The sequence below is a fragment of the Orcinus orca genome, chromosome 1 (genome assembly GCF_937001465.1).
Source record: "Orcinus orca chromosome 1, mOrcOrc1.1, whole genome shotgun sequence".
Classification (NCBI taxonomy): Eukaryota; Metazoa; Chordata; class Mammalia; order Artiodactyla; family Delphinidae; genus Orcinus; species Orcinus orca.
The window spans coordinates 21,341,333-21,351,669 of NC_064559.1; the positions used below are offsets into that span (position 1 = coordinate 21,341,333).

Sequence of the window (10,337 nt, forward strand, 5' to 3'; positions counted from 1 at the left end):
CATCACACCACATTTTTCTCCTGCTTCCATGGTCACATGGTCTTTTCCCTCTTCTGTCTTCAAGTCTCCCTCTGCCTCCCTCTCCTAAGCACAATTGTGATCATTTGTATGGCTCACCTTGATGATCCAGGATGAAGCTCCCACATCAAGATCCTTAATCACACCTACGAAGTCCTGGCTACCATCTAAGATCACATTCACAGATTCCAGGAGTTAGCACCTGGGATCTTTGGGGACTAATATTCAGCCAATCACAATCATCCTCTTGAGGAGGGAGATGGGATAAAACCAAGCTAGGGAACAAAAAATTACCAAAAGACTTGAAGAACGCTCTACCAATCACTTCTAACTTTTAATTCAACTTTACCTTAATTTAGTGGATCATGTAAGGTAAGCATATAAATTAATTATTTTCTGATATCATTAACCAATTTTTCAGCAATCTTAATAATTGCTCATCACTGACACAAACAAGTATACCTGCATAGTAGTCTTTCTATTATTGTCGCTTAGTTTTGGCTTGGAATTTAAAGTCAAGGATCTGACTGTGAATACTTTTTCCAGGCTTGATTTCCTTCAAATTTTCTTGTTATTGTAAACAACAGGGTCTTTCATCTTTACTTGCCTTTGCTCATAAAGTTTCATCTGCATGATGAAATTTACATTTTCCCTGTTCCAGCTTGAAGAAATTTTACCCCTCCTTTAAAGCTGCAACTGACATGCCTATTCTCCAGATGTATCACCGTTCTCTTTTGTGTTATTAGATGCTTAAAGTACATAGCTTACCTTGCTTTTTATTAGTCTAAGGTTAAAAAAATGCATTCTCTAAGACAGGTTTGGATTCAGACTCCACCACTTATTAGGTGTGAGATCTTGGGAAAATTATTTTTCCTTGTTATGTCCTATTTTCCCTAACCATAAAAGGATGCAATTAATGACCCCCCCACGTACTTCATATATAAATAATAAATAAAATAATCTACTTAAATCTACTTACTTTCACCTACTACCTATAAATAGCAAGCTTCCAACACACACTTTCTATTCCTTTACTACTTTCTATATTCATTTTCATTATTATTTAGATGAGATTCATGTCATCAGGGCCCACAGGAATGACCTGCAAAATCCTCAGATACCAATTACTTAATGAACCTATATTCAGTTCATCTAATACCCATATCCCTTTAACATGTCCATTTTATTTATTTTTTTCTGTTTGTTTTTTGCAAATGTTCATAGCAGCTTTATTCATATTTTCCCAAAATTGGAAACAAAATGTTCATTAACAGGAGAATAGCTAAACAAATTGTGGTACATTCATACAATGGAATACAACTCAGCAATAAAAAGAAATACATGGTTCAACCTCTCAAAACTTTATACTAATGAAAACATTAAGTGATTCAATTTAGTTTCAGAGCTGGGGGGGGAGGGAAACCCTAGTCATTGGTAAAAAAATATGGATAGTACTTAAACTACCAACTAAAGTAGGGGTAGTGCTTTGTTGCTTAGGTAGGGGTATAAGAGAACCTGCCTTTGTCCTGATATAGCTGTGGACTAAAAGTATCCATTTTCAAAATTGTAGTTAAGATTTGTGTATTTCAATTTTATAAATCTTACCTAATAACAGGTGTGTATAGCAGACAGATGAATGTACCAAAGCAGAATGGAAGACTATCAAAGCTAGGGTGTGAAGGTTCAAGGTACTATTTTTTTTAATATACATCCAATTAAGATGTTTAATTACAAATCTCGACCTATTTTTATGGGCTCCCAGCTCACGTACCCAACAGCATATTGGACATCTCTTGAGACTGCCAGTGGTTTTCTTCCAATCTTAGTCACATAACAGATCTCTATGACCCTACCTCAATTTCATCCTAGGTTTCTGGTTTGAACAACTCAGGAAAATGCTGGATTGCAAGAAGTAGTCTGAAGAGGGTTCAGTTTGAGGGTAAAAATTGACACCTGTCATCTTGTAAAGGACTAACAAAGTGGACCCTAAGGAGCAAACATAAGTGGGAAGAAACTAGAAAAGTAAAACAAACTGATGGTGAGCAGCAGTGGACATGCTTGCAGTGAACTCAGTTACAAAGTCTCTGAAGGTAGGAATAGGGGGATGGAATCCAAAGGACCAATACTTCTTCCATTATGACAAAAAGGGTAGATGAGAATGTAAAGTTTGAAGGTGGGTAGCCAGGAAATGCTGAGTTATCTGGCTAGGACAATAAAAGCCTTTTATCTTTCATAGTGTGATATCACATTTACCATATTTTTCAGATTATGTCCCTGAATCTGATTAACACCAAGTGTCTGCCAAACTCAGCTACCTGTTCATGTAAAAGAATCTGGTACTGTAGGTATTGCACACATATGTAACAACCTTCTTTTCTACGATCAACCCTTTTTAACTCAGGTTTTGGACAATAGTCTGACAAGCTCATTCTGAGAAAGATCCAAATACACATTTTGTAAGATTCCAGTTTTTAGCTTATTGTAGATGAGACTGAAGAACTGAAATTCTGCCTGACGATGAGATATGTACCTGCATGGCAAAATGATCAAAAGCTTATAACTCTGTTCTAGTTAATAGAAATAACCATGAATTAAACACTGCCCCACCCCACCATCAAGAGCCTATTTCATAATAAATGTTAGACTGTTCCACCTCCAAACTTTTCACTTATCTAGCTCCAAACTCTAGCATTCTTATTCTTACTACTTATACCCTTTCTACTCTGTGGTATCCTGGTATATAGCCTGGATGATTTCCTTTGAGCTTCAGGTGCGAAGCCACTAACAAAAAAATGTTTAAATCTGTTCTCCCAGGATCTTAAAGATCTTATCTTTATGACAGCTCCCATAAATCTTACAAAATGATCATTAAATACTGATTTACTCAATTAATTATAAAAACTTAAGTGTTTAGTATTTGGTCATGTATACAATTTTAAAAAATACATCAACAGAAAACTTTCTGAATGTCACTAGACAATGAATTAAGCAAACCTTTACTGAAGCTTAAATTATGGTACAGAAATACATTTCAACTGATTTAAGTCCAACACCATGAAGAGAGAAATTATGGCACCAAAATTTTCCCTCCTCTGTTATATACACTGGGATTAATTTAGATTACTATTCAATCTATTGTTTTCATTTTTCTAGGCTTTGTTCCATACAAATTTGTGCAGTTTTTCTACATTAAATAGAAATCTTAAATCTATTAACGGGGGCGGGGGGGGGGAATCAGACCTCAAGCCGATAAATGTTCATCAAATCTACTGGAACACTGTTCAAGAACAAAATCCACTTTGAGCATTGGTCCTCATAATAGCACCAAAACATTAGGTACTGCGCGCTAATTACAGAATCGGACTGATCCATTGATTAAAAGCTTCTCCAGTGAAGCTCTGAATCAACAACATGTTTAAAAGTCAGAAGTGTTCCAACCACTTGATTTCAAACCAAGTAGAATTTATGTTTAGAAACACTAAAAAAAAAAAAGTGTTTCATTTATAAATACAAAAACGTCACTGCATCAATCCAGAAAGAATCAAAAATTGTTTGAGGACAAGAAGAAATATAAAATTGAGTCAACTTTCCTCTTTTCTCAACTGCTTAAATGTCCGTATTAGCAAATACAGCTAAAAGATGCCAACTCTTTTAAGCCTGTATTTCTAGTCATTTCCCATTGACCATTTTGGAATTTTGTATGTTATGTTTTATGGATAGCATTCTGCTTCACTGTGTATTATGTCTGAATAACCTGAATAGTTCTCATTCATCACTTGATGCTACTCCATGGTGAAAGAAATACCAGTAAGAGGAGCCGTCAGAACACTATCACATGCATCACAAAGTCACAGAGGTTTTTAAGTCACAAGATGGCAAAGTCATCGATTCTGCTTTAAACCAAAGTTTATGGCATATCCTTAATAGAAATCAGTGGAAATGGCTACAAAAGTGAAAGTTAAGGTGAATCATCTGAGCTGGCTTGACTTGTTGAATCCAATACAACCTTTATCTTAAATCTCCTTGCTAACAAATTTAGTGATAATTCTTTTATACTACCACTTAGCAAGTTAATAAAGGCATGGTACTCATGAGAAGCTAACCTTATTTAATGGGGGGCACAGAATGGCATACAGTTTCCATACAGTTCTATTTTATTCTATACAGCCAATATTCCCTAGTATCAATCCACACCTTCTTTGCTAATCAACACCAGCTTATTCCAAAAGAGCTCATGGTAACGAAAAATGTCAGACTCCCTTGACCTTAAAAGAAAATTAAGCCCAGGGTCCATCCCCCTCATTCCCCCTCTGGGGTATAAGGTTAGTGTAAACCCACAGTGTAACAGTGTATTGCTTTATGGAGGGGGTGTGGTTGGGAGGGAGACACTATGGTGAGGAATGGATCAATTAAAGTCACACAAGTATAGGAAGCAGTGAGATAGTAATACACAAAATGGATAACTGCAGTCATTTTTTTAGAGGACTCGACTCGTGGAAGAAGAACTTTGATTGATGCTGGAAAAATATCTGTATGAAGTAGAAATTTGTTTCAATAACATTAGTAGAGAATATGTTCTAGACAGTGGAGGTAACTGGATGCAAAATCCTGGTAGCAATTTAATAGAACAGTCCCAGATGGCTAGGCTGAGGCCAACACCTAATGAGGACGAAAGCCTTGTCTGTGGGGAATTTTGGGTGATACCTGGAGAAATACTACACTGTGCGTAAACCAAATTAAATTGTTTCCATGAGTGTTGTAAAGTTTCATATAGTAAAAGGTTTTTTCTACATGCACTTCAATTTCACAGCAAGAATGGCATGGGATACCTAAACACAGAAGAGAGCATTCATGCAAGATATCCAACTCCTTGATATAATATGCATACAATTCAAAATGATTACACTATCATCACATCTAGGGCTTTCTGCAACTACAAGGTGGTGGTTATGGAAAGCATGGCCCTTGCTATCAATATCTAAAAAGCAGCCACCGCCTTCTTCTATGTGTGTTCTCTTTTTGTGTTTTTTCTTAATTTTTCTTAATCAACTCTGCTGTTGCTGCTTCTTAGCAAAACTGGTGAAAACAAAACTGTAATCATGGAACATAGCGCTCTGGCAATCAAGAGGTTTAAAACCTTCAATCTCCTGGGGCGAAAAAAGTACTGTGAGACATTTAGAACTCTGATTTACAAACAGGGTGGTCACAAATTCCTGGCTTGAAGACTTCCACAACTTTCCTGATCAGGTCATCATAGGAGGTCTGACTTAAGTTTGTTTCAAGCTAACATAAGAAAATTCTGGTTCTGGAGTGATGTGAATAGTCCAATAAGTTCCATCCGATTTCATTCCATTCATTGAATACCCACAAGGGTTGAACAGTGTGGCATCAATGACAGAACCTGGTATCAGGTCACGAATTCCACTCTCACGAATGACATCCTTTGCAGTAACACCATCTTTCCTGTAGAACCAGTCCATAACCGCTGGGTCAAGCTCACTCATCAGAATTTCCAGGGTTTGATCTGGCTGATTGATTACCCAACTCTCTGGGAAATCCAAAGTATACAAGTACCAACAATCAGAATTCATGCATCCCATACGATATGCTGCTCCATGTGGGAAAATTGCATTAAGAAACTCTATTTCTTCCTGGAAATTCCGGTGTGGGTACCCTTGGTGAGGTGGCCTCATGAAATTCTTAGGAGAATAAAAGCTTTGAATTGAGTCAAACCCACTGTAACCCCTAGCAAGTTTCAACAGGGGAACCAGTGCTTTCAGCAAGAGGGTGGTACCACATGTCTTCAAAATGAAACGTCTCTTGGAGACAAACATGCTACTCTCACTGAGTACACAAGCTTCCTGCTTGTCAGTTTTTGTCACACGTATGATTGAACATTGCACATCCTTCAAAACTATGTCCCACTCAGATCTTGGGATGGTGCGAAGATCCCCAGATCCTTGGTTTGCGTCAGAGAACCAAACCTCCAGCAGCTTCTCGGTTCCTTTGAAAAAATGTGCAGCTTCCATCACCGTGAGATTAGCGAACAACCAAGAACCACAGAAAATCAACTAAATTAAATCTCTTCTCCCGCCGCTGCCGCCGCTGCTGCGGATTGTTCCAGCTGTGTTACTAAAGTTCAGGTTCTTTTTTTGCTATAATTTTACATTAACTTTTTTTAAAAAGGGGTTAATAAAATTTTCCCAGCTTTTTTTTTTTTTTCGTGAGCTAAAGTTGAACGTGAGTCTCTTGGAAGTAGAGGCAGATACAGCTCAGTCTCTTGCAGTCCGCTGTTTCCCCGTTAGAGAGAGCAGAGCGAGCGCTAGCTAATGTCACCGGCCATACTGTGGGAGCCTAACGTGTCCATTTTATAAAATAATCATAAATTTTAGAAAGCACAACCTTTCTCTATTCTTAGTTTATCTTTATAACCTAAAGTCATATAACTTCTCTATTTCTAAGTGCCTCACTGCTAATACACCTTCCTAATAAATTATATAACCCATCATCAACTGTATTCATCAAGGAAAAATATGTAACTATGTAGGTTAGAATTTAGCTTATCACATAAATCTTTTGTTTACCCAAACACACTTCAGTCAAGTCTCACTTGACTACCCTATTTATGTACTAAAATAAGTGCATTCAGAAAATGAATTATAAGACTGTATTCTAAAGACAAACATTTACAAACAAGTTTTCTTGTTGGATGAATATAATAGATTGACCGGTTGAATTTTTACTCTCAAATAATTGTGAGAGTTGATTTTTTCCTAAAATCATACTGAATTAATGGCATATTTTAGTGTTGTAGTCAAATATACTGCCGACCACACTCCTTCACCTAAAGTTCCCCTAACTTGTTATATTTTTTTCACAGATACAGCACTTTGTATATTTCATTTTGATTTATTTTCTGGCAAAATATATTTTTTTGCAAAACTCCCTGTCATATATATTTTTCTTTTGCTTTTCCAGTGTAAATTAAAAGAAAAAAAAATCCCCAGACTAAAAAGCCAGCTCCAGGTATCATATAACTTCTATGACTAAAAAGTACAGATAATTTGCTTGTTTTCCCAGGGAAGTGGGCAGGCAGCCAAACCTCACAACCAAAATTAGTTCCCAATTTAGTGTTCGATGTCATTTCACAAGGACTAGAATGAAAGATGAGACATTGGACATGTTAACTCTGAGGAAAATTATCACTTCACCTTGTATAGCGCGTCTTTACTGGATGAAATCAGAGGAGATAAATCATCTGTCCCTGTGACAGATCTGCCTGTCATCGAGGGGAAAGATGTCCCCTAGTGAGAAGGCAGGCACTGTCTGAGTTTCCCTCAGGTTATAACCAGATATATTTTGTACCTCAAAATAATTATAGAAATTTGAAAATGGAGATGATGTATGCAGGACACACTTCCCAAGTCGATTTTTCCAAATGACATTTTAAGTGCATGTATATAAATACAAATAGGAATGCATTCACATTTGTGAACTGCATATACCCTTGAAATTGTTACTGGGTAAAGAAAACATTTACTGAATGCTTACTATGATCAGGCATCGTAGGGGCTGGTGGTCATTAACCTAAGAAAACACATAGGTCCAAGTAAGATTCATGGGGTGTTTTGTCCCTCAAATTTTCCTTCAGAAAGCAGGAAATCAGCTTATATTTAAGTACCTACAAAGGCGGGCAAATTATGATCAAATCTCTCATATAATTTATTTTGAAATCTAAAGTGCTTTTGGGAAAAGGTGCATTAACTAGAAATGATATCACTCCTCATCACGTTTTGGATACATAGAGAGGTGACCTCGTGGAAATGCAAATGAGGGAGGCAAAGATATTTTATTCAGACTTCGTGTTTATTCCTGTGCTACGGCATTGCAATGGAGAGTTTTGGTTGCGGTTTTAATAGAGGATTTTAAAAAGTAGTAGAGAACATGTTAATGGCGAAGTTGAATACATGCCTTCAGAAATAATAATTAGCCCAAATGTTCAATGAATGAGTCTTTGTGACTTGAGATAAAATGCTTAGTGGCAGCATAATGATCATTTTAAAAGGGCTCTAGCTCTCATTTTTGAAGGAAGTCAAAGTCTAAACTGCTAGATAACTCAAGACTAGCTCTAGATTTAATAAAGTTAAAGCTATATGAGCTGCTAGAAACCAAAAAAAAAAAAAAAAAAAAGTGGCTCTAGTATTATAAAGTTAAAGCTATGCTATAAGGGTTCTAAATAAAATATTTATATTCTTCTAAAATCCTATTCTAGTTCAGCCCCCAAAAATCCTTTTGAAATCATCTTATAAAATAGGGACTCAATCACCTTATATATCTGGTTACTGATATTTATAAAAATGCATTATAAAAATGAAACTTTAAAAATAAATTAATGCCCCCATGCAAAACTTTATGTAATTGTGTAAAAATTACACTATCTCAGGACTTCCCTGGTGGTCCAGTGGTTAAGACTCTGTGCTTCCATTGCAGGGGATAGGGCTTTGATCCCTAGTTGAGGAACTAAGATTCCCACATGGCACATGGAAAAAAATAAAAAACAAAAATTACACTATCTCTAACATGGAATAATACATTTTTAATTAAGAAATTAAAATAAGTCAAAATAGTCATTTGTGTTTACTCTTCTGAAGAAAGTCAAACGTGATAAGCCTATCTGTGATTTTCTATAAGATTTTGTTAAATCTCCTTTTTTAGCTCATAGTAATAATAGATCAGGGCTCATTGATCACTTGTTTATTCATCATGCATGTATTGAGCACATCCTTTTGCCTGGGTCTTGCACTGGACACAAGATGTAAAAGGGTAAACAAAGCAGATTTGTCATTTCAGAGCTTGAATTGTAGTGGTAACAGACTTAGTTCATATTGTTGATTAAGACTGTTGTTAACTAGAACATGTTAACTAGAACAGACAGAGGAAAGTACAAATTTAGACCACTTAGATTAGCAGGAAAAAGGAAGTGATGAGATTCTCAAAAGCCAAGACCAGGCAGGTCATCAACACAGAAAGGACTGCACCAGTTTCAAACAAAATAATCGGATTTATGGATTATGACTTAGAGTGTGTATTAATTTCAATACAACTGATAGAAGGTTGTAAATTAGGAAATGGCTCAAAAATGATCTAGGAGAAAATACATTTGCTGGCTCTCTGTCTTCTAAGGGTAAAGCAAAAACTCCATCTGATCTCATTCACACATTCATTTCTTCATTCTCTTTTCCATTTATTCATCAAAAAGGTATTGAACACCCTGTATATACCAGGAACTCTTCTTTTTAATGGGCATAAAATGTTAAAGCAAAGAGTCCCTGCCCTCATAGAATTTACAGTCTACTAGAGAAATAAAGATAACAAATATGCCATACACTGATAATATAGTAATTATTTGTAAATCTATAAAGATAGAGATTATGTGCAGTATGACTTTTATACATGGATATGATGGTTTGTTGTCTATATCCTTAACTCTATATATTTCTCTTTATCTGTAGAAACGTACAGAAATGATAAAAAAGAAAGCTGGGATATAAAATGATAAGAGATGAAGTGGAGAGTTAGAAGGTTTATAAGTCTTTTCCTACTCATTTTTGAAGTAAGCTTTTTTTTCCTAGAAATCTTTGACATGATAGTACACATGTTCCCAGTTTCTCAAACACCCTACTCTCCCCCTGCCTCCTCCATGCCTTTAAATATCTTGCTCTTTCAACTTGAATGCTGTTCCCAAAGTTCATTGAGACTGAAAACAAAACACCTGACTTTTACTTCAAAGCCATGGTTAATATGACACCCTCTTTAATGTGTCATTTCACCCAGGCAGGTTTAGCTCTTCCTTCCTCAATGGTGCCTGAGAGCCCTAAAACATGCTCTTCAGTCCCAGTACTTGACTGCCAAGAGAATTCCCCAACTCACCCTTCAAAATTAAAACAAAATAACTTTCTGAATGTTGCTAAATATTTATTGATTGCTAACATCATCAAGTTCTCTATCAGATGTTTTTTCTATTATGTGAATTCTTATGCCAACATACACATGAAAGAATGCTCATCATCATTAATCATTAGAGAAATGCAAATCAAAACTACAATGAGATATCATCTCACACCGGTCAGAATGGCCATCATCCAAAAATCTAGAAACAATAAATGCTGGAGAGAGCATGGAGAAAAGGGAACACTCTTGCACTGCTGGTGGGTATATAAATTGATACAGCCACTATGGAGAAGAGTATGGAGGTTCCTTAAAAAACTACAAGTAGAACTACCATACGACCCAGCAATCCCACTACTGGGCATATACTC

The 10,337-nt window shown here is 36.1% G+C and overlaps 1 pseudogene; it reads right to left on the minus strand.

Annotated features, from left to right (window-relative positions):
- Positions 1-5,063: 5,063 nt before the first annotated feature.
- LOC101285198 (S-adenosylmethionine decarboxylase proenzyme-like) lies at positions 5,064-6,137 on the minus strand (annotated as a pseudogene).
- Between the last annotated feature and the right edge of the window lie 4,200 nt (positions 6,138-10,337).